Here is a 24,777-nt window from a genome sequence, read left to right as displayed (position 1 = left end):
GTTAATAAGTATGATTAAATGGTGGTGCTTAATCTGGTAGCTTAAGAGAGAAGAGAAGCCATTAGCAAGTTGATTATTATTATTAATGCTCAAGGTAATCAGGCTCATTTACAGAAGCTGATTAAAAGTAAATGTCCACATGAAAATACTGGGTCTAAATTCATGAAAATTAGAGCCCCAAGTATTTAAGATGATCGTTTGTGGTGCTACAATAAGATTAAAACAATTAAGTTAGTGGTGATATTTGAATAGGATTACATATATCTTTTGTCTTTGTCTCTACAAATAAGCACGAGAAGAGATTTCCAAGTATAACACTGCAATTAAAACATTTTAGTCTTCTCAGTTCAGATACTAGGAGTTTTATTCAACAATGTTTTTTTTTTCCTTGTCTCGTGGTTACATGGCTTTTACAAATGCCAACAGCACCTGGTAGAAATGCCTCAAAGGGAGTGATACTTTTGAATCAGTTCACCAACTGCCATTCTTTGTTGGCTCTCACTTTTAGATGAGATTAAATACTTAGCACTGATGTACAGGAAATAGAAGATCCTGGAAGATTACCCAGACTCTTGGCAGAAGCATTTGCCCAGTCTTTGATCATGATGCCCTTCAGTCACCTGCTAATACATTAAGTCTTTTAGTGCTGGGGGACTGTTTTAAGAAATATGTTTTTGTTTTTTGGAAAATGAGATATTTGCAGCTAAATCCTATTTTACATGTTGTGGGGGTAGTGTTTTTCTTAAATTCATTATCTATTAGACTTTTTTTTTTTTTTTTTGACAGGCAGAGTTAGACAGTGAGAGAGAGAGACAGAGAGAAAGGTCTTCCTTCTGTTGGTTCACCTCCCAAATGGCCGCTACAGCCGGCATCACGCTGATCCGAAGCCAGGAGCCAGGTGCTTCCTCCTGGTCTCCCATGTGGGTTCAGGGCCCAAGCACTTGGGCCATCCTCCACTGCACTCCCAGGCCACAGCAGAGAGCTGGACTGGAAGAGGAGCAACTGGGACAGAATCTGGTACCCCTACCGGGACTAGAACCTGGTGTGCCGGCGCCACAGGCAGAGGATTAGCCTAGTGAGCCGCAGTACCGGCCTCTAGTAGACTTTTTTGAAAGAGCTTCCAAGTGTAGCTCTTTCCCGTCTCTTCCTTTTCTTCCTGGGAAGGTGCTCAGCTGACTCGAGTATCCCAAAGTCCCTCCTTTGACAAATGGTACCTTTTCTCCTCCCATTTCTTTTTCAAGCCTCTCAGAAGAGTAGCTCGATCCTGTTGCTTCCGTTCCCTCTCAGTTCATTTACTCATCACTCTTGGACTCCCCACTGTACTCGTTCTTGAAAAGATAAAAAAAGTTCTCTGCCTGTATTAGTCCATTTTATGTTGCTAATAACATAGCTCTACAGGTTGGGTTAAGTTAACAGAAAAGCGGCTTATTTTGGCTCTCAGTTCTGGTCCTAGGTTGAGGGCCTGCATCTGGGGATAGCCTTCTTCCTGGCAGGGTCCCAAGATGGTGCACCCCATCACATGGTGAGCAGGAAACAGGAGCGTGTGTGTATCTATTCTGATCTCTCCCCCTCTTCTTATAAAGCCATGGGTTTTCAGTCTTGGGGGGGTCCCACCCTGAAGACCTTTTATAATCTTAACCACTTCCCAAAGACCCAACCTCTGAACATCATAACTGAATTCAAGTTTCCATCCTCTGGACAGTGCACCATGGGAATTAAACTCCAACATAAGTTTTGGAAGGGACAAACCATATTCAAACCATAGCATGACCAGTCCTTCTCTTTCTTGATCATATGGTGCTGCTCATCACTCCCTTCTTTTGTTAGATCTTTGCAACACTACCTTCTCCTGGTTCTTCTAGCTTGTCGACTGCTCCATTTTACATTGCTCTTCCAAGTCTCTCCCAAATACAGAGCTCCCCCAAGAATGGATTCTCAGTCAATGTTCCTCTCTACTCTGGATGATCTTGTCTCTACTCATCTATACTATGTGCCGACCCTGCTTTGTATGTATTACCTTCTTTAATACTCATACCAGCCTATGCAGTAGGATCCTATCAGCTCCGTTTTACATAGTGAGGCTGGAAGGAGTTTAATCTGCTTGCTCCACTATGGTGCAGGTAAGTCTGGGCGTGTCTACAGGGTAGGGACCCAATCTATCGTTTCAATCTTATATTCTACTTTTTCCTTTGTAGGGGAGGAGAATCATATTTTTCTTTTCCCCTTCGTAGGTTAATTGACTGGGGCCCATATAACAAAAGACAGATTAAGAAGAGAAAAACAATTCTATTTAATGTGAGATTTGCGTGCTACAGAGGCCTTTATTAGGAAGCAAAGACTCAACAAGTGTTTGATGAAGAGTGGGAAGTTGTGGAGAACCAGGATAGGGCAACGGGAGGGCAAGCTAAATGTAATGAGCTGGGGGAGAAAGAGGCGTGTTTGTTCAGATTCCTCTGGGGAACACTGTGTCTGGGGATAGATGTGTTCCTTTCTTTCAGGGCTGGGGTCTTAGGATCTGCTTCAGGGGAGGTCAGAACATCCTCACCATGCCTGCCGTTTCTCAAACTCCTTCAGTTTAAAACATGTAGCATGCTGTGGTATCATATTATGGGGTAGCAAGTCCCAAATCCTGTCACTTTCATACTCATCATTCTCTAGAAAAGTTCAACCGCTGTCTCTTCCTCACCGATGCTCCATGTTCTCCTGACTTTGTGCCTTTGTTGGGCCTTGTTTCTTCACTTAGAATGCTCCTCCTTCCCTTCTTTACAAATCTAAAATCTGCCATCCTTCTGGGTGATCTATTCTGGGAGTCTTCCTAAATCTCACCACCTAGATCCATGTATATTTTTTTCAAATAGCCATAAGGCTTTGTCTGGACCCTTCTCAGCAGACACAATTATCTGCATTGCATGAGAGGTACAAAGACTTTATGCAGATCTCTTCTTTCCCGCTACTCTGTCGGTTCCCGGGGGAGCAGAATCCTCTGGTTTCCATGTTGATACACAGCCTGCAACAGTAGGCACACTGCCTTACATGGGGTAGTTCAATCATTGTTGATAGTATGAATGTATGAATAAGTGAATGGCAGAAACTGAGTGGGAGGCTAAGTTTTAGGGCAATCCTCTAAATTGGTGAAGTCACAAAATTCATCTTTTGCATATGTTTGTGCTCCTTCCTGGGCCCATTATCCCTTTTCACAGTGTTTCCTTGCTTCTCTTTACCATAAGCACCCAGAACCCTTTGCTTTCTCCATTTCTACTGCCTTTGTGATACTTTGCAAGCCATGAAAACTCAACCTCATCTCCCAGATAAAATAGGCACAACATTATTGATATCTTGGGTTGTTGTGAGGATTAAATATATTAACTCTACAAATTTATACAGAAAAAATGTTGAGCCTGGCATTAAGCACATAGTACACATTCAATAATTGTTCTTTCCATCCCGTTTTCCCCCTTTAAATACTTACTTTCTTAACAAAAGTTTAAAGAATAGTAAAAATGTTTACTTTTTAAAAAAGATTTACTTGAGAGGTAGAGTTACAGAGAGGGAGAGACAGAAAGAGATGTCCTCCATCTGCTGGTTCACTCCTCAAATGGCCACAATGGCCAGAGCTGGGCTGATCTGAAGCCAGGAGCCAGGAATTTCTTCCCATCTCCCATGTGGGTGCAGGGGCCTAAGCACTTGGGCCATCTTCCACTGCTTTCCCAGGCCATAGCAGAGAGCTGGATTGGAAGAGGAGCAGCTGGGACTTGAACTGGCACCCATATGGGATGCCAGTGCCTCAGGTGGAGGCTTAGCCCACCAAGCCACAGCGCTGTCCCCAAAATGCTAACATTTTAACCTAGGACATAATTAGCTCAATTATTCACTCCTTTAATCACTTTCAATTGATTTTTTTTGGTGGAATTCAACATATTCCACCAAATATGCTTTAGCTTCAACAATTAAAAATTAAGCAAAAGAAAAAAAATTGAGGTCAGATGTCCCTGATTACTTTACCAAGTACTCAGAACCTAAAAACATGGACTTAGTAAAATACTTGAATTGTCTTTGTATTATGTAACACGTCATTTTGTCAGGGTATCTGTCCTATCTGTGGAATGTCTAAAAATGGTCATTGGAGTTGAGAACATTATCATCTCCGAAGGCAAGGACAGAAGGAAAGAGACTCACAAAAGGCAGTAGCCTAAACGTCACCATTCCCCCAAATGTTGCTGTTTAGTCTCAAGAGGCTATTTGTGTAGCAACACTATTTGATGGAAGTGCGTTTGACATCCTTCTCTCAGGATCCTGCGCCTCATGATAAAATAATTCCGAGTGTCCCGTGGGGAAAGTACTCTGAGGAGCCAGAGATTTCCTTGCAGGCTGCTTTAGCCATAAGAGAGAGAGGACCATATGCCGAATTAGGGGAACTCAGGGGACAAGACCTCCAAAGACCGGGGTGCCAGGAAGGATGTACATGATTAGAGCAGCCCTTCTGGGTTCCTTAGCACTTCTTAAGCCAAAGAAGTAAAGCATCCACTTCCTTATGAGGAATTAGGCCTGCTGATATCATAATTTCTACCTGCTTTCCTGAGAAGCACAGATTCAAGACATTTCCTACCCTGGCTGCAGCTTACCTATCCCTCCAGTACCCTCATTGCTTTAGTTAGTACCACCTCCTCATTAATCATCTCACCCCTTTGTCATTCCCCAGATAAACCACGTACAAACTGGGATCAGGTTACCTAATTAGGCACATCGATCCCAATTTAAGGTGAGAAACTGGAGCTCAAAGAGCTGAAGTGGCATGGTCACCTGGTTAGCCATGGCAGCAGAACTTGGACCTCCTGACTTCTGGTCATTTCCTCAACCTCCCTACCCTTTCAAGCTAAGTAAGGGGAGGCCACGAGGACCTCTCGGTGCTGACAAGCCCTGCCTCCAGGACGGCGGACCCAGCAGGTGGAAGAAAGCAGAAAACACCACCTGTCCAAGAGGCTCCATTTATTCCTTCTCCGAGGATGTTCCTCTTGGCAACTTAACCACTTTCCAGAGTCAGCATTTAGTGACGGTTGTAAAAACACAAACAATTTAGCACACAACACTCTGAACTATAAACCCCAGTAAATAGGATCAGGGGGAAGATTTAAGTGAAAAGGACAACTGCTATAAAGACTTAACAGGAATTCATTAGGCTCCAAAGAGAAAGCAGATAAAAGATCCATAACCACAGGCAGGAAGTGGAAGGTTAAGTCCTGAATCATGAAGATGCGACGAGGCCCTGCCACAGCTCCTTAATCAAGTCGTCCGCAGGGGCGCGGGCGCAAGCACTCAAGGGAACCCCGAGAGGGAAGGCTCTGCGGCCACCACTGTAGACCAGGGCGGCTGGCATGCAAGGCTGTGTCCAGGCTCCACTGTCTTCTGCCCGATGCTTCCGTGTCTGCTCTGATCAGTGCCCTCTCTCCCTGTCTACGGGACTGCTGTTTGCTTCCTTGTTCTCTTTCGCCCTGGGCACCTTCCCTTCCTCTTCTCTGCTTTCCTCTTAATACCTTTCCTCCCCACCTCGGTATTCCCAGAGTCCTCAGACTCCCCCGGACTGCGCCTTCTTCCTGGTCCCTCTCCTTATCTCCCACTTGCACCGTCTCCGGTAGGATTCAGTGCCCTCCCCAGTCTGCAGCATGCAGGCTGTGCGTGGGGGTGGATTCGTCCCACAAGCTTTCTTTGTCTTCCTCGCATGTCTTTCAGCATTTTTGTCTGACTGAGGGAAGTGGCGGGGTTGAGCATAAAATAACCAGTTAATTTGGTCTGAAATTGTTTGCGTTTATCATCAAATTAGATGTCCCCAGATTTCTCTATAAAGACCAGACTAAGTAGGCTGAAAAAAACATTTCACTGTTTCTTTGGAAATTTAAAGGGACAGAGCTGAAGGGAATGTTAACCGCTATGAAATCTAAGTTGCCCATTTCACACCTCATGCTGATTAGCACAGTTTTTAATGAGGAAAACGCTAGAATGGCTTTCCACATCTCTCTGACCTTTCCCCAGAAGAGATGTAACAGATTCTCAAGAGTTGAGCAATATTTTGTTGCAATTTTTGTACAGTTTTTGAAGTAATTACTTGTAAGTAGAAACAAAGAACGAAAGAACTTAGAAGCCCCGTTGTGTCACTTTCAATAAATCAAAAGAGAGGGAGAATGGGTGTGAAGAGACTAGGGAAACTGCTCGGGGAACAGCCCGTGTGTGTGTGTGTGTGTGTGTGTGTGTGTGCCACATCTGCATCTTGCAGATCATTCCAGCTTCATGAGTTTTGTGAAACTGCTGGTGAGGTTGTGGTATGACAACTATCTGTGCTTTCTTTCCCAGGAAGGCCCTGGACGCACCCCAGACACGTCTGGCCACAGTAAAAAGCAATTTTCCATGCGGCAGGGGGCTGCAGTCGGAGCACTGTAATGATTAGTGATTTCATCCAGTTGTAGTGGACCCCCTGCTCATTTTTGTATATTAAATGGAAGAAGGGAAGGGAGGAAACTCAAGTGCCTATTGATTGTAATTCCAGGAGGAGCTTTCATGCAGATAAAACATATTGAGAAAAGCGAAGGTGCTGGGGATTACAAGGTTAAAAAAAGAAGGAGAAACAGAGAGAGAGAGACAGACAATAGGTGGTGACAGAAAGGTCGCCCGGAGTCTTTCTGGTTGTGAGTGATGTGTATATACTCTTTCAGCTGGGTAGTGTGAGGGTTCCCTGTTTGGTGGCCTTCCACCTCCTCCCTAATGTCCTAGTCCCTCCTCTCTCAGTTCTTTTTCCGCTCCTTTCCCCCACCCACTGTCTTTCCCCTTCTCCATCTTTTCTCTTCCTATACCAAGAAGCAGCAAAAATATGTCCCAAAGAGGCAGGCTCTAGAATGGTTTCTGGTTGTCATGGGAACACATAGATTTTTTTTTTTTCCAAGACCTTGCATGATCTAGGATCCTACCCTGATGGGGTCAGAAGTTAAGGCCGTCCTTAGGATTTCTGGATAAGAGAAATCAAGAGATGGGAGGTCATCTGAGCGTAGGTGGGTGTCCATGGAGGAAAGCTAGAACAGAGGCATCAAAGTAGTCGTGTGTTTTTTCGTTTGTTTCACACTCTTCATAAGTGCACTTGCTGTTAGGAATACAGATGAATGTGGCTGTCAGTGTAAGGGGTTGGAGATGTGAATAATTGTGGTATTTTCTGGTGTTTTATGACTATTTGTTATTTATAAAATGTTATGGTTCATGGCTCTGAGGAAGGGGTAAAATTTGAAGAAATTTTGCCAACTCTCCCATATCAAAGCTGGGGCAGAGTTGCTAATTCATTCAGATGAAAAAGTTCAGCTATGTCGTGGCACACCAAGTGAAGCCACTGCTTGCAACCCATGCATCCCAACCCAGAATGCCAGATCAAGTCCCAGGTACTCTGCTTCCAATCTGGCTTCCTGCTGATGTCCCTTCCCCATACCCTCCCTACTCCCCGGGAAGCAGTGGAGGATGGCCTAAATACTTGGGCCCCTGACACCCATATGGGAGACCTGAATGGAGTTCCTGGCTCCTGGCTTTGGCCTGCTTCAGCCCTGGCTTTTGTGGAAGTTTGGGAAGTCAACAAGTGGGTGGAAGATCCATCTCTTCTCTCTCTGTCACTCTTTCAAATAAATAAATAAGCCTTTCAAAAACTTCAGTTAGTTTTAGAGATGTGAATATTGTATTTATCCTCACAAATCAGCAGTACCACATTTTTCCAAGTACATCAAATTACTGAGATGGTTTCATATTAGCCCATATGTCAACCTAGGTAACAGAGGTGGCACTTGTATCTCAGACCAAGTCTTCAGAACATTCAAGTCTCCTCTCCAAGCTAAACAGAGAGTTAGAAGCTTTCTCTCCACTGCCCTGTATGGTATCAAGGGTCATTGCTCTTGGAGATTGCGTGGGGGCAGAGGCGCAGACCAATTAGGCACAGACCAATTAGGTGGGAATTGAGGACGACTTGCTAAGGCTTCTGACCTCCTTTTAGTTCAGAGGAAGTCTTCTCTCATTTGATATCTCTCGGAGACAATCTTCTCTCCTTTTCTTATTTCATTTCTTCAATGACCAAACTAGGCTCCTGTGCATTCACGATAGATCCCAGTGACACTGGAAGCCAAGAGACCCTGCATTCAAAACCCACCTTTTACTGCAAAGGGAAGCAGACCAGATCTTTAAAGCATCCTGGAAGTTGAGAGAAGTATTTATAACTCCCCCTTTAGAGAACACCACCAAGACACAGTCAAGTTTTTTGCCATCTTGTCTGTGTAAAAATACTCTTAACCTCCAGCTGATTCTCCAAGGACACTGATTGACAAATGTGTAAATGGTAAGTGATTGGTTCAAGTTCCTGCCAGTCAATGCAGTTTACTCGGAGGAAATGTATCAGGCATGTATAATTTTATAAGGCTCTCAGGAATAAAAGGGACTCATGTTTTCCTTGTCTGTGACAATTCAACAACGACCAAACCAAACCGTCTTTAACACATCCTGTGTGGGCAAGCTTCAGATGCCTCCTAAGGTAGACACTTCTCTCCACCATGGTCTTCCCCTCGGTGCTGTCAACCCCCAGAGCTAGACTGATGCTCTTGTCCCTCAGCTTATAAGTATGCTCAAGGCATCTCCAGTCTGGAAAAAAGGAAAAACAAGAAGCAAAGAAGGAACGCAACCAAAGGCCAGTCCTTAACCACAGGCCTCCCTTTTGAGCCATTCAATCCCTTCTTCTCATCAACTTCTTTCTGAAGCATTTATTTCTGTTTAATATACAATAAAATCAATTTTATGAGATAAAGATAAATAAATTTACAACTTAATAATTTTTAAGTGTACAGTTCAGTGGCATTGTGTGTGATGACACTGCTGTGCAACCATCACCACCATCTAAGACTTTCTCATCTTCTAAACTGAACTCAGCACTCACTCTTCAAACAATAACTCACCATTCTTGCCTTTCCCTAGCCCTCAGGAACTAGCATCCTACTTCCCATCTATGGATTTGACTACTCTTAGGTGCCTCATGTAAGTGGAATCGTTTAGTAGTTGTCTCCTTGTGACTGGCTAATTTCACTTAGAATAGTGTATTCAAGGCTCAGCCGTGTTACCAAATGTGCCAAAATTTTTTCCTTTTTGAGGTTACATAATGTTCCATTGTGTTCCAAAACATATCACATTTTGTTCATCCATTCATCTGTTGATATATGTTTTGTGTTTCCAACATTTAGTTGTTATGAATAATGCTGCTTTGAACATTGGTGTGTATGTATGGCTCTTACATAAACAAGCCAAGTCTAACTGATGGGAGGGTAATAGGTCATGTGAAACACAGATGATGTGTCCTGGCTGAAGCCCTTAGACCCGCAGTGGACAGCCAGCATCAGTCCCCAAACACAAGTGTGAGGCCATCCTAAGTAACCTGTCCTGGTTGATTCCCCAAGAGACAGCAGCCACGTGAGTGATGGACTGTCTCTCTGAGGTCAGTACAAATTGCTGTCCTGTAAGCAGGAAAGAGTTCAGTCCTTTTAACAAATTACATTTTAGGATGACTTGTTGCACAGAAAAAGATATCTGATATAATCATTCATTACCTACACATATTTCATCACCCTGTGTCTATCCAATATGATTTTTCATGCATTTTAAAACATCCATGTTCATTATTTTCATAATTAATAACTATGTTAACACTGTTCAGTGTTGAAATAAGAACTATGTTATGAATGCCTTTTCTTTCTAGTTCAACATTTGGTTTTCCTGAGATTCTCTTGGTCTTCAAATAAATTTATTCAGCTTTTTTCCAATCTTTTTGATAAGTCTTTTTATAGCCTTCAACACCTTTGTAAAACTACTGTGAATCCAGTCTTCCATAGTATAAACCTGTCAGGAGATGATCACTTTTGATTTCTTCTGGAAATGTGCCTCTCAGAGTTTTGTTCTCTTCTACTTTAATCTGGACTGTTTGCTCTACAAAATGGCTGCCCCACTGTTGCCATAATACTTACTTTCTGATCATATTGGAGGTTCTATTTACCTATTTGCCCTGAGTATACTGTTATATGGCTCCTATCTCTCTCTCTCTCTCCCTCTCTCTCTCTCTCCCTCCTTCCCTCCCTCTCTCTCCATTTCTCCCTCCCTCCCTCCCTCCCTTCCTCCCTCCCTTCCTTCCTCTTTGGTATATCTTTGTTTTGGGGAAACATATCTTTAAAGTTTCTTGAGAAAGCATGCACAAGAAATATATTTTTGAGACTGTGCATAAGGAAATAGTTCAGCCTTCACTCTTGATTCATAGTTTGGCTGGGTATAGAATTATGTTTTTCATTATTTTCTCTGATTATTTTGAAGTCTTACCTTGCTGTCTTCTAATATTGCTGTCAAGATGTCTGATACCATTCTTATTTTCCATTCTTTAAATGTCATTTGTTTTTCCTTCTTAGAGTCTTCTATACTCTCAGGATTTTTTTAAAAACAATCATTTTTTATTTATTTATTTTGAAAGGCAGAATGATAGAGGGAAAGGAAGGGGGAGAGAGGGAGAGGAAGAGAGAGAGAGAAAGAGAGAGAGAGAGAGGTCTTTCATCTATTGATTCATTCCCCAAATGTCTGCAATAGTCAGGGCTGGGCCAGGCTGAAGATAGAAGCCAAGAACTCAGTCTGAGTCGCCCATGTGTGTGTCAGGATTCCAAATACTTGAGCTGTCACCTGTTGTCTCTCAGGGTACATTAGCATTAGCAGAAAGTTACACTAGAAGTAGGGCCATGACTTGGACCAAAGCACTCTGATATGGGATGCAGCCATGTCAGGGGTGTCTTAACCATTGTGCCAATTGCCTACCCTATTATTTTTCTATCCTCTTCAAATTCAAACCTGTCCATAACTAAACTCATCTTTAGCAAAAGTGCTTGGTGTCCAATCTTTGATTGAACACAATCACTATCTTTCAAGGAAACCCGGCATCATTGGCACCTTTCTTACTCATCCACCAATCCAAGTCCTATATTCCACTCTCTTAAGATTTGTAAATTTATCCAGTTTTTTTTACATATATGTATCTCATAAATACAACATTAGGAACATAGTAATTCTTCCCCGCCTACCCGACTTCCCACCCATTCTACCCCCTTCTTCCTCCCTCTCCCATTTAGTCCAAGAAAGAAAAAGAAATAAGAAAGATGGAATAATAATAATAAAAAAAAAACTAAGAGAACTGTTCCTCAGCAGTCTAGACCAGGGCTGTTCTATGTTATGGCTTCTCGAAAGTGATTTTGCCCCCCCCCCCCCACTTCTGCTTTCCCCTTCCTCCCCTCCCCTTTCCTTTTAGAAACTTAATTGTCTTTAAGGAAGAACCCAAGGATGATACATCTTTTGTGAGCTCTTAGACATAACTATAACTTTTTTTTTGACAGGCAGAGTGGACAGTGAGAGAGAGAGAGACAGAGAGAAAGGTCTTCCTTTTTGCCATTGGTTCACCCTCCAATGGCTGCCGCGGCCGGTGTGCTACGGCCGGCGCACCGCGCTGATCTGATGGCAGGAGCCAGGTGCTTCTCCTAGTTTCCCATGGGGTGAAGGGCCCAAGCACTTGGGCCATCCTCCACTGCACTCCTGGGCCATAGCAGAGAGCTGGCCTGGAAGAGGGGCAACCGGGACAGAATCTGGAGCCCCGACTGGGACTAGAACCCAGTGTGCCGGTGCTGCAAGGTGAAGGATTAGCCTAGTGAGCCGCGGCGCCGGCCATAACTATAACTTATGAGACATAATAATATCCTCCATTTAATACACTAAAAGGAAGTTATTCTTGAGAACAAGTTTTACTATTAAGTCTCATGATACAACTCTGGGGGCAGAGGTCCTGCATGGGAAGTTAGTGCACAGTGACTGTTGTTGTTTATTTAACAAATAACACTCTGATGTATGGCATCAGTGAGCACCCAAGGCTCTTGTCATGAGCTGCCTCGGCTATGGAAACCTTTTGTATCCACTACCTCAACAAGGCCATCAGTAACGTGGAAGTTCTCTCCTCCCTTCAGAGAAAAGTACCTCCTTCTTTGGTGGCCATTTCTTTTCATTAGGGTATCACCCACAGGGGTCCTTTATGAAGGTAGGACTTTTTTTTTTTTTTCCAGAGTGTCTTGCTTTTCATGCCTGAAATGCTCCCCCTGGGCTCTCTAGCCAGACTGGAATGCCTTAAGGGCTGATTCTGAATTTGGAGTGCTTCTTAAAGTGATTGTCATTCTACGAGTCTGCTGTATGGACTGCTTCCCATGCTGGAACCTTCACTCCTTTTTAATTCTGTCTACTATTGTTTCCAAACAGTCTTATTTATATGATCACTTTAGTGCTTGATTCTATCTATATTAGACCATCATTTCTTTTCTTATTTTTTTAAAGATTTATTTATTTGAAAGGCAGAGTTACAGAGAGGCAGAGAGGCAGAGAGAGAGAGAGAGAGAGAGAGAGAGAGAGAGGTCTTCCATCTGCTAGTTCACTTCCCAGATGGCCACAATGGCCAGAACTCTGCCGATCAGAAGCCAGGAGCTTCTTCCGGGTTTCCCACATGGGTGCAGGGGCCCAAGGACTTATCTTCTACTGCTTTCCCAGGCCATAGCAGAGAGCTGGATCAGAAGTGGAGCAGCCAGGACTCGAACCAGCGTATATGGGATGCTGCACTGCAGGCAACAGCTTTACCCACTACGCCACAGCGCTGGCCCCAGACCATCATTTCTGATTTCAAGTATTTACTGTCTTTTAAGATTAGGGTCCTGGGGATTTACAATTCTCATTATTCAGACCACATGTCCTAAGTTGCCTCTTATCCTTGAAAGTGGACAAAAACTCTCTGTCAGGCAATATGTCCTGAGTTTTGGTTTGGGAAGCTGAGCAATTGCACAGTAAAGAACCAGTCAAGTCCTTTCTGATTAGTACAGCCTTTTAGACAGGAAGTCAGCCATTCTACCCCTCTTTTCCTCATGCTGACTGTTTGCAGGCTGCCTCATGGATTGTCCTTGTCCTCACCTCTGGATCTATACTCTACTTAAAGATGCCACCTGTGCAGAATTGATCAGCTAGGGCCTCTAGACATTGACCTGCTGTTCACATAGCCCATGTTTGCTTTTGCTCTCTTGGGAGCAACCATATTATGGCTCCTAGTATTTTTCTTTTTAGCTGTGATAGCAAGCCATATGTATTATATCTTGCATTGAACATTGCTTTATTTCTGTTAAAATACATCTGGAGAGGTAAAGACCATCATGCAATCTTATTATTTTACTGTGGGTCCCAGTTCTGTCACCCAGTGTATTTTCCAGAGCTCTCAGACTTGTGATATTAAAATAATTTTAATTTGAGTTATTGGCCTATATTGTATGTGGCTAGTACTTTAAAGGACATTTGTTGAAATAAAATTCTCCTTGTAAGTGGTTTTTCCTTGGTTGTTGTTTGCCTTGTGAGTACCTGTTTATGAGTTTGAATTTCACCCAGTATTGTTTTTCACAGTAGGAACTTGGGGTCAGAAAAGTATTTTCTGAACTAACACATAATTAAGGAATATAGTTTCTCTGAGAAATAATTTTCTTTCATAATAGAATAGCAGCTATATTCCTATTCAGATACCCATTCCAATATTTGTTCATTGTTTTTCTGCCATGTAAACATTCACAAGTCTGTTTTAGAAATAAGACAACTAGCTACAAATCCTCTTTATCTAGCTTGGATCTGATTTTTTTTTCTTTTGTAAACTATAGACTTCAGCTTCCTCAGGGGCAAGGTCGATGTTTTATGCTTAGCTTTCAGGTTGTCCCTCCCTCCAAAACAACTTCCTTGATAAGTATTTTTCTCCTTTATGCATTTACATGTTTGCTTTTATTTTTTGAAAAGACTTGCTATTTATCTGAAAGACAGAGTTGACAGAGAGAGAGAGAAAGACAGAAAGACAGAGATAAGCATTTGGGCCATCCTCCACTGCCTTCCCAGGCAGAGAGCTGGATTAGAAGAGGAGCAGCCAGACTAGAACCGGCACCTTTATTGGATACAGAAGCAGACCTGCTAGGACTTGACCTGACACTCTGATATAGGATACCAGTATTGCATGGGGCAGCTTAACCCACTGGGCCACAGTGCCAGTCCCTACATGTTTTCTTATGTCTACATTTCCCCTTGTGGTAGCTTATATTTTTAGAATGCCTCTCTCTACCCCATTCTCTGTGGGCTAAAATTCCTACAATTTCTCCAAGTGTAACTTACATTTCACATCCCTTAAGAAGCCTTTCTCCAGATTCAATTGAGCCTCGATTTTTCTTCACCTTGAGTTCCTAAGGTTCTTTTTATGGCATTTCCTTTTTGGGGGATTCTTGTTTTCTTTTTGGAAAGATTTCAGTGTGTTAGTATTACTTCTTGAGCTGAATAATAAACTCCCAGAAAGTGGGACCATAACTGATTTCCCTAACAGATTTCATGCTAATCTTTGCAGAGTGCTGTCTGTATCATAGTCATCTAATTGCACTGGAAGTTTGGAAAAGTCAAGAAAAGGAAATGAGTTGTGGAAGTAGATCCGGGGATCCTTCCTCTTCACCGAAAACAAACACACAAAAGGAACACGCTCTTTGAGTTCTGCAGAGGAACACTTGTTAGAGTTGCTGTAGGTCCTCACTAATGCACTCCAGGTCTGCTGTGGGCATCTGCAGGACAAGAATCCCCACTGTCTGAGAAAGGGCCACGGAGGAGAGCCTGTGATGGGCGGCCCAGGGAGCCTCCTCCCACCCTGATGCGGGCTAAGGCTGGGAAGCTGTGCTTTCCAAGAGCTAGCACGGTGCATTTGCAATCTCCCCTCTGTGTCAACACAAAGGGCATATTTGATTGCTCATGTTTTATACTTTTTTTTTTCTGTATATAAAGAGAATCGAAAATGAATCTTGATGTGAGTGGAAGGGGAGAGGGAGTGGGAAAGGGGAGGGTTGCGGGTGGGAGGGACGTTATGGGGGGGAAACCATTGTAATCTATAAGCTGTACTTTGGAAATTTATATTCATTAAATAAAAGTTTAAAAAAAATCATGTTTTATACTTTTTCATTTTAAATATTTTTTTCAGGACAAAAAGGGGAGGGTCGTTGGATATTTTAGGAGAGTTCTATCAGTTTTTAGTTAAATCACTTCCAACCATTTGGTTTCAAGGTTACGATATACACTTCTTTCTTCTACTGCTTTCAACCTTCCAAACTTATCTTGGGGGTCAACTGCTGAAGGATTGTGATTAAGCCCATTAAAAAGATGCCAGTTTTCAGTCAGCCAAAGCTCTTCTTCAGCAATGGAACCATTCAGGTCATTCAATAGGTAATTGGCATCAAAATCCTAGATTGTGCTGTGCCATTGAATTTCCCATCTGTGATGAGTGACATACCTTTTAAACATGTTCCTGATACATTTTAAAAAAGACTTACCTATTTATTTGAAAGTCAGAGCTGGAGAGACAGAGAGAGACACACAGAGAGTTCATCTGCTTCACTCAAATGGCCGCAATAACCAGGGTTGGGCCAGGACAAAGCAAGGAGTCAGGAGCTTCTTCCAGGTCTCCCAGGTGGGTGCAGGGGCCTAAGCATTTGGAGCCATCTTCTTCTGCTTTCCCAGGTGCATTATCAGGGAACTGGATTGGAAATGGAGCAGCCAGGACATGAACTGGCAGCCATATGGGATGCCGGTGTTGCAGGTAGTGGCCTTACCCACTATGCCACAACACTGGTCCTGTCCAGATACATTTTGGGGGATTATTTTTTTAAAGATTTATTTATTTATTTGAAAGACAGTTCCAGAGAAGCAGAGGCAGAGAGAGAGAGAGAGAGAGAGGGAGAGAGAGGTCTTCCATCCTCTGGTTTACTCCCCAGATGGCTGCAAGCGCTGGAGCTGCAATGATCTGAAGTTGGAGTCAGGAGCCTTCTCTGGGTCTCCCATGTGGGTGCAGGGGCCCAAGGACCTGGGCCATCCTCCACTGCTTTCCCAGGCCACAGCAGAGAGATGGATCAGAAATAGAGCAACTGGGACTTGAACTGGCACCCATATGGGATACCGGTACTGCAGGCAGCGGCTTTACCGTGTACACCACAGTGCCAGCCCCAGGGGGATTCTTATGCAGTGATAAAGTAAATATATTCAGCAACAGGTCTGGCCTTTGTCCCTGCTCTAACCCTTGGAATTTCCAGAGTGATAGGAGTGTCATTGCCACTCATAATGGAGCCTAAAAAACACACTTGGCCTGCTAGTTTATGCTAATGAGGTGACTCATTATAGCAGATGTCCACACCAGGAAGACCAGTTACGTGGTGAGAGCCGGTTACATGAGCCTCCCCTGTTAGAAGAGGAGGGGGCTGGAGGTTGAGTTCAACAGGAGGGCAGTGAACGGACCAGTCATGTCTACAAAATGAGACAACAACAGACCTCTGGACACAAAGCCTGGGTGCGCTTCTGTAGTTGGCAATGCTCCGTGTGAATTGTCAGCTCTCAGTGCCGGGAGAGTAGCGAGTTCCTGCAAATGAGGGGAGCTCTGTGTTTGGAAGCCTCCCAGATCTCCCTCAATGCCTCACTTCCCTTTACTGGCTCAGGTTTGTATCCTTTTGCTATCATAAAACTGTAATCAAAAGTACAGTGCTTTCCTGAGTTCTGTGAGTCATTTTAGGCAGGTGTCAAACCTGACAGTGATTGTGGGAATCCCTGACACTGGTAGCTGGATCATCTGAAGTGAGGGTGGCCCTGGGCACCTCTGAACTTGCAACTGGTGTCTGAGGTGAGAGCAGTCTTCTGGGGACTGAATCTTCAGGTTCTGGCATTTGCCTAACTTGTTATAACAATCTATCAAGAAGATAACATAAAGAAGAAAGGAAAATAAAAAAATATGCCAACAATGAAACCTAGGTGATTAAAAATAATTTTTCTTTTTCTTCTAAAACAAAGTTGAATGAAGACAGGAGAGTGTATTTCTTCTGTATTTCATGTCTAAGAACTTATTAAAAATTAATAATTAAAAGGCAGAGTGATAGAGGGAGAAAGAGAGAGAGAGAGAGAGAGAGACAGACAGACATGGATTCCCTGTGCTGGTTTACTCCCTAAATGGCTACAACATTCAGGTCTGGGCCAGGCTGAAGCCAGGAGCCAGAAACTCTATCATGGTCTCCCACAGGGGTGGCACTTGGGCCATCTTCTGCTGCCTTCCCAAGTGCATTAGCAGGGAGCTGGATTGGAAGTGGAGCAGCTGGGATTCCATCTGGCATTCCAGGATGGGATGCTGGTGTTGTAGTCAGAGGTTTCACCTGTCACATCGCAATACCAGCCCTGAATAAGGCACTCGTTATCTGTCTTGAGAGTTTCTCTTACCTCCTTTTATCTCTTTCATCCTAGTTTCTCAGTGATCCCCTGAAAAGAAACAATAGCTTGATAGTTAACAGCAACAAACAAGCCCCAGCTCTTCTGAAGTTGGCTAAGTGGAGGAGCATCTTCTGTGTGGTGAGGTAGGGGGACTGGCCAACTGTACGCTCATCTTCCATATAGGATTTCTTGGATGAGACCAACACAGGTAGCCCAAGTGGCCTCTGACCCAAGTAAGATACAAGTGTCCTTTCCCATGCTTCTCAGTCAAGTTGAGTCAAGGCTGGATTGTCTTATGAGCAGCACTGGAATAGACCACACCCCAAAAGCGAGACAGTAGTATGGCGCTCCCTCAATCCAATATTCTTTGTGAAGGGTGTATTTGGGAAGCAAAGAGAAAGAGTACTACTAGTGGAGTTTAGCCTTTTGTTGATATTCTCTGAGTAATTTAACCATTAACCCACATTTTCATACCCAACCTAGGAAATCACAAGTCCAGTGGTTAACTGATTTCATCTTGCTCGGAGGACCCAACCCCCAGGGTTTTTTCCCCCAACCTTCCTTCTTGGATGATTTCAATCACTACGCTTTCTCCTGGAGAGGAGCATTAGTAAGTACAGTGCCCTCCTTACTACATTTCTGGTGGTGGTGTAGCCCCTTCTAGAGGGGCACTGCAGGCAATGACTTAACTGATTGGGTCTCCATTACAAGTGGAGGGGGCACAAAACAGCCATAGAGCACTGTTAACCTAGGCAAGTGGTTTTATAAACACGTCTCTCTTGACAACAGGCTATTTCTACCCCATTCTTTGGGTGTTCTTGGGACCTTTTTCTTTCCTAACTTTGGGTCTCTAGTTATAGGGAGGCCATCATCTTTGTAAGTTCTACCTACAGATGCCCAACTAGATGCTGACCAGCACCTCGATGCTGACATCTGAACCTCTCAGCTTTGCTGTCTTCTCATTGATTAGCCTCTGGATGCTAATAATAACCCTTCCTGAGACCATATCTGCTCAAGAGGTAGCCTCATCCTTGCTGTCTTTCTTAGAATAACCATAACAGAACATACCATCATAACCCCAATATCAAATTTATGGTAATGGGAGGTATTTTCTAGTCACCTCACTCCCCCTGACTGCCTTACACTCAAGATACTTTTCTTTGCTTCCTCAGGCTTCACTGTCAAAATCTCTTTATTCCTCCACTCACTTAAGAACCCTGAACTTGTTTCAATAAGTTGACTGCTAGAAAAGAACTGATGAGCTAAATTGTAGGAAGGCAATCCTGGATAAGAACAGCTCAATGGGTAGTTCAGCTTTGGAGTGACAATGCTTTCAACCCAAATGAGCCAAGCTCCGAAAGGGGACTTAAGTCATTGTTGCAGATCACTAGGAAGAAATTTTGGGTCAGACAGACCTCCCTGGTTCAAGTTCAATCACATTTATAAGTAGAAACTTATTGCAGTTATTGCCTGCATTATGCCTGTCTTGTGGCTGGTTGCTTGGGCTATTTTGTAACAGAGAGAGGAGATAGAAGAAGTAGGTTGCTACTAGGAAATCTTTCATTCCATATTTTTGAATTATGTGTAATGGGGATTATGTGGGGGGGGGTGGAGGGGGCGGTTGTCATAGGTGATGGGTCACTACAGTTTTCTGGAAGGTGTCCAGAGCCTTAGGGTAAGTATGGTGATCCTTCTAGGAGCACACTTTTTTTTTTTTCTTGGATATGTGAGGAAGATAATTACAGTGTGATTATTCATTGAAACATTAATTTGTATTTTGTTTTTGAAGTTGTGGGAGCAACAGAAGGAATGAAAGCTATTTGTATTTTTTTTTTCTGAATTCTGAGAAGGCCATTGTGTTATCTTCTTGCACTAGCAGCTTGAAGATAATCTATTCTCTAGGTTTCCTTTCAAAATCCTAAACCCCTTGAAATTCTGCTGAGGGCATGTGTGTGTATGCTGGGGTGTAGGACTGTGGGGATGAGAAGCAGAAGTGGCAGAATGAGGCAGTGCTGTGGCATAGTGGGCTGGGCCTCCAACTGTGGCGTTGGCATCCTATATGAGTGCCGGATCGTGTTCTGGCTGCTCCTCTTCCCATCCAGCTCTCTGCCTGTGGCCTGGGAGGGCAGTGGAAGGTGGCCCGGGCACTTGGGTCCCTGCACTCATGTGGAAGATGTGGAGGAAGCTCCTGGCTCCTGGCTTTGGGGTGGCTCAACTCTGGCAGTTGCAGCCATCCAGGGGATGGAAAACCTTTCTCTCCCTCTCTATCTGTAACTCTACCTCTCAAATAAATGAAATCTTTAAATTGGATCTTCCTGTTTAAAAAAAAGTGGCAGAGAAGGGCTATTCTTGGAGTCCTGAGCAGAGGTGGAGGTCTGTTGGGAGCTGGGGTCCCTTTCCTCAGGGGAGCCTGGTTTGGGTGCAGGCCAGCCTCAGCAAAAGCCTCAGTGGCCGAGCTGAGGCTTGGTGAGGAAGGTTTGGCGCTTCCTTGCCGCCTAATTCCATGGGCCGTGCACAGTTGGGCAATGAACCCAGCAGTGGTGACCAGTACAAACCAAGGACTAAGGGTACTTACTTCTCTAAATCGTCTATTCCAAATGCCCAGAGAAATAGATGTGGATGTAGAGTTATAGGCTGGAATAAGACAATTTTCTGCCCATCTGGGGTGGGGATTTTATGGAAAAAAAGCAACAGCTAATATTAGATGAAAATATAGTGTATTAGTTTTCTATTGTTATATAACAAATCACCCCCCAAATTTGGCATCTCAGAACTGTAGTTAATTTAAGCTTAAACAGGTGCCTCTGGCTCAGGGCTTCTTTGTTTGTTAAAGATTTTATTTATTTTTTGAGAGGTAGAGTTACAGAGAGAGAGAGAGAGAGAAAGAGAAAGGCCTTCCATCCGCTGGTTCACTCCCCAGATGGCCACAACGGCCAGAGCTGCGCCGATCCAAAGCCAGAAGCCAGGAGCTTCCTCCAGGTCTCCCAGGCAGGTGCAGGGGCCCAAGGATTTGGGCCATTTTCTACAGTTTTCCCAGGCCATAGCAGAGAGCTGGATTGGAAGCTGGATTGGAGCAGCCAGGACACAAACCAGCGCCTGTATGGGATGCCAGCACTGAAAGCAGTCTTAGCTCACTAGGCTGGTCCTCAGGGCTTCTTCAAAGCTTGTAATCAAGGTGTCAGGTGAGGTTGAAACCATCTCAGAGCTTACCTGAAGGAGGATTTGCTTTCAAGCATACTCACATGGCAGCCTTAGGGTTTCTCTGGATGTTGGCCGGAGGTCTTGGGAAAGTTGGACAAGGGTATAAACACCAGAAAGTGGGCTCCTGGGAACCATTTCGGAGGCTGCCCACTGCACCTGCATTTGAGACTGCATATCATTTCCTCTACATGTGACCACACGTGATTATGAGATGGCACAGAATAGCAATTTGGGGGATTGTTCCTTTGTGGACATTGGGAAAGCTTTGCGTTCATATGGCTTCTAGTTGGTGCTCTACCTCAGGGCCCTGACTACCATTTAAGGGGCTATGAAAAGACTGTAGCTAAATGAGAAGGGAAAGAAAACATGTTTTGCTGTGTAATGAGGAAGAGACAAAGGGGGCATAAAGCATGGCCCTGCTGTCAGATGTGACATGGTTAAGCTGAACACTAGGGGACAGTAGAAAACAGTGCTAGATTTAATTAAGCCAATGTTCACAACAGACGTTTATAACAAATACTGCTGGTACATGGGTGGGGCACTGCTGGATGTCGGAGGTCCTAACCTAGTGTTGGAGGAAGCTTTGGAAGAGGTGAGAGGGGACCTGCAATTGTGGGGGTGGAGGCGGGGACAAATGTGGGTAGGGACGAGGAGCAGGAAGATTGACGTATTGGGAAGCTGGCTTGGTAGGAGGGCAGATTTATAGGCCTTGGGTCCTGTTTGTTTCATTATTGCTTTCGTCTTCATCTTCACTGCGTCTTCTTGGGGGGTCTCCTGTCCCCCCAAGTGGCACTGAGAGCCCATTGTGATCTTGGTGAATGCAGCTGATCATCTGAGTTTCCTGTGGGTTTGGCACTCATTAACCCCTTGTCTGATGTCGCACTGCTTGCTCCTACGAAGCTGAAAAAGAGGGCTTTTGCCTTTACCCAAAGTAGCCTTTGGGGGCAAAGAGAAATCCACTGGGACAAAACCAAATAGGTTCTCCCCCCAACCCCAAAAAAAAGACTTTTAATCAAGTATCTTAAGAGAATTAACCTACCAGATGTTTTGAATTAATCAACGGGCTATTCTGCTGGAAAGAGTTAATGCACCACAAGGAACACACTTGCTTTAGAAGCCCAAGGAAGCAGGGGTTCGTGTGCAGCCCCCAGGTCTAAGGTTCTGCAACATGATGGGCAAAGAGACCGAATTAAAAGTTTTCTGAACTTTGGGTTTTGGGTTTTGTAAGGAAGAGGTGATATCTTTTTCTTTCATTTCATTCCCTAATGGCTTGTCAGAGCTGGATGCCACACTCGGGGGATTTAATGAGTTGACATGTTCACAGCCTAACCTGGTAATTAATCATTACTCCGTTTGGGGCCAGTGTGGGCTCCTCTTTCCTTCCTGATCTGGAGCTGCGGGCAGGAGGTCTGGGCTCTGCTTGTCTGGCCGTCACAGGAGTCAGCCCTGGGTGTTATCGCAGAAATGGGTGGCTGTGATCTGGATCACTTCTGAGGCCAAGGTAGCAACGGGGCATGAGGTGAGTCTGGTGGAGCCGGGTTAGCCTCAGCAAATTTAAGAAGTTGTAATCTGTGTCTCTGTTCACCCAGAGGAACCTGGTCCTTTTGGTCCTTTCCTCTCCTCACAGTAAGAAGTTGGTTGAATCAGGAAGTTCTGTATTAAAATATACATTGATAATTATTTATCTGCTCATTTACTTTCTCACTCAATTACTTAAATTATTTTTATTTAACTTGAAATTCTAAATGAACATCCATCTATTGATGTAGGACCAGACCCCTCTTACAGTTCTGTGTTGACTTTCTTGTATTAACACCTCCACAAAATGCATCATTTCTGATCTCAGGTTTTTAAAAAGCGGAGTGAAAGGTATAGACATGTGCACTTAATATTTTATGATTTTGCCCAAGCTTGTGGTTGTCTCACATCGAACCCCATAGAAGTTTTCATTAGCATGTTACAATGGAGATTTTTCAGAGGGTTGTGCTTTAGTTTTTATAGAAACAATCCTTCCTTTTCACACCTCCATTTTGTCAACAAACACCGTATTTCATTGAATTAGGTACTTACATTATCACATGAAACTAACAAAACACATTGGGAACAACTTCCTCTTGGAAAGTATACAGCTCACCTGGTAGATGGAAAGATGTGTTTACTTAGTACTTGCTCCAAGTTCCGAGTGCTGTATGTTTTAAGGGGAGTGGGGGATGTCAGACTTCTTCAGAGGGTCACATAGGAAATGTTTTCAGGTTTGCTGGCTGCAGTGTTTCCTACTGCCAACTACTCAGCTCGTCCATTGTGGCACAAAAGCAGCTGTAGATAAGGTGGAAACAAGTGGGTGTGGTTATGGCTTGATACAGCTTTATTGAGAAAAAGAGGCAGCAGATGAGATGTGATCTGAGGGCTGGAGTTGCCAACCCTGATGTAGAATATTGGTCGTGTTGAAGTGGATTGAAGGAGTTGCTGTTCATTGTGATCCGATCCACTAAATGTTGAGCACCGGTTGTGTGCGTCGTGTGGTGTCTGGGGTGGACAAGGTAAGGGTGTGGCTTATTCTTCCTAGCTGTAGCATGATCCATGCCTTTGTGTTCATTCTGCTGGGAGCTTCACGTTTCTTCCATGCCTCTTTCATCTTTTGGAAAATTTTCGTCTTCAAAACACATCTCAAAAATCACCTCCTCCAGGAAGTCTTTCCTGTCTGCCAGGCCAATTTGTACAACCTTTCTTTAGGCTGCTGCTAAATCATAGTTCAATCCCTATCATAGTCCTTATCACACTGTATTGTAAAAATAGCTTCTCTCAATCTCTCTCTCTCTCTCTCTCCCCCTCCCCCTCCCTCCCTCCTTCCTTCTCACTCTCTCTTTGTCTCTGGCTGAACTCTGATTTTTTGAAGGCATGGACTGAGATTCAGTCATATCCATAAACCTTTGTAAATAGCAGGTGTTCAATAAATGTTGAATGAATGATGAAATCAATATGGTAAAGTGTGAAATAAATATACTATTTGAGCAGCCTTTCCCATAATTTATATGTATATTTATATGTTCCTATAATTTATTTTAACCTTCTCAATTTTCTCTCTTTTTATTTATTTATTAGGAAGATGGATGGGATGTGGCAGCTGTTCTTAACAAATTTTCTAATGGAAATTAAATTTATTATTCATGTAGATTAAAAATAAAATTGATATATATGTGCCATTTTTTAATTTATTTTTTAATGATTATTTATTTGAAAGAGGTACACTAGAGAGAGGAGACGCAGAGAGAGAGAGAGAGAGAGAGAGAGAGAGAAGTCTTCCATCTGCTGGTCCCTCCCCAGTTGGCTGCAACGGCCAGAGCTGTGCTGATCCGAAGCCAGGAGCCAGGAGCCAGGAGCCAGGAGCCAGGAGATTTCTCCAGGTCTCTCCCACATGGATGCAGGGGCCCAAGGACTTGGACCATCTTCCACTGCTTTCTCAGGCCATAGCAGAGAGCTGGATTGGAAGTGGAGCAGCTGGGTCTCAAACCAGCGCCCATATGGGATGCTGGCGCTTCAGGCCAGGGCATTAACCTGCTGGGCCACAGTGACGGCCTCAACATTTTTTTTTAAATATTTATTTATGCTTTGAAAGAGCTACGGAGAGAGGGAGGGAGAGAGAGAAAGAGGGAGAGAGAGAGAAACAGAGAGAGAGAGAGAGAGAGAGAGAGAGAGAATGAATCTTCCCTCCTCTGAGTTACTCCCTGGATGGCTGAAATGGCCAGAAATGGGCCAGACTGAAGCCAGGAGTCTGGAGCTTCATCCGGGTCTCCCATGTGGGTGTCAGGGGTCCAAACACCTGAGCCATCATCCACTGTTTTCCCAGGCTGTTACCATGGACCTGTACCAGAAGTGGAGCAGCCAGAACCTGGAACAGTGCCCATATAGAATGCCAGCATCGCAGTTGGTAGCTTTACCCACTACAGCACAACGCTGGCCCTGTATATGTATCCTTCAAGTCAAACTGTACTACTATTTTTGTGAATATCATTCATGGATGAGATTTTCTACATTTTCACTTCCTTTCTTTTGCAAATTTCTCCCTTGAAATTATATATTTACGATTTATTTTCAATTTTTAGATTAACATGTAATACTTAAACATTTTTAAGGAGTACAGTGTAACTTTTTTTTAATTTATTTGACAGAGTTAGACAGTGAGAGAGAGAGACAGAGAGAGAGGTCTTCCTT

General features: G+C 43.8%; 1 long non-coding RNA gene across 3 annotated transcripts in view; it reads left to right on the top strand.

Moving 5' to 3' along the window:
- Positions 1-24,777, top strand: part of LOC127490328 (uncharacterized) — an 85,162-nt gene that overhangs the window by 27,176 nt on the left and 33,209 nt on the right. Inside the window, exon 1 of one of the 3 annotated variants that reach the window (XR_016230369.1) lies at positions 21,687-22,084. The exons of the other annotated variants lie outside the window; for them this stretch is intronic. This is a non-coding gene — a long non-coding RNA (uncharacterized LOC127490328). Of the gene's footprint in view, positions 1-21,686; positions 22,085-24,777 lie in introns of those variants that run through there. 3 annotated transcript variants of the gene reach the window in all.

Source organism: Oryctolagus cuniculus, chromosome 2 (genome assembly GCF_051225735.1).
Source record: "Oryctolagus cuniculus isolate XC-2025 breed Fujian yellow rabbit chromosome 2, ASM5122573v1, whole genome shotgun sequence".
NCBI lineage: Eukaryota > Metazoa > Chordata > Mammalia > Lagomorpha > Leporidae > Oryctolagus > Oryctolagus cuniculus.
This window is presented reverse-complemented; position numbering and strand designations above follow the sequence as displayed.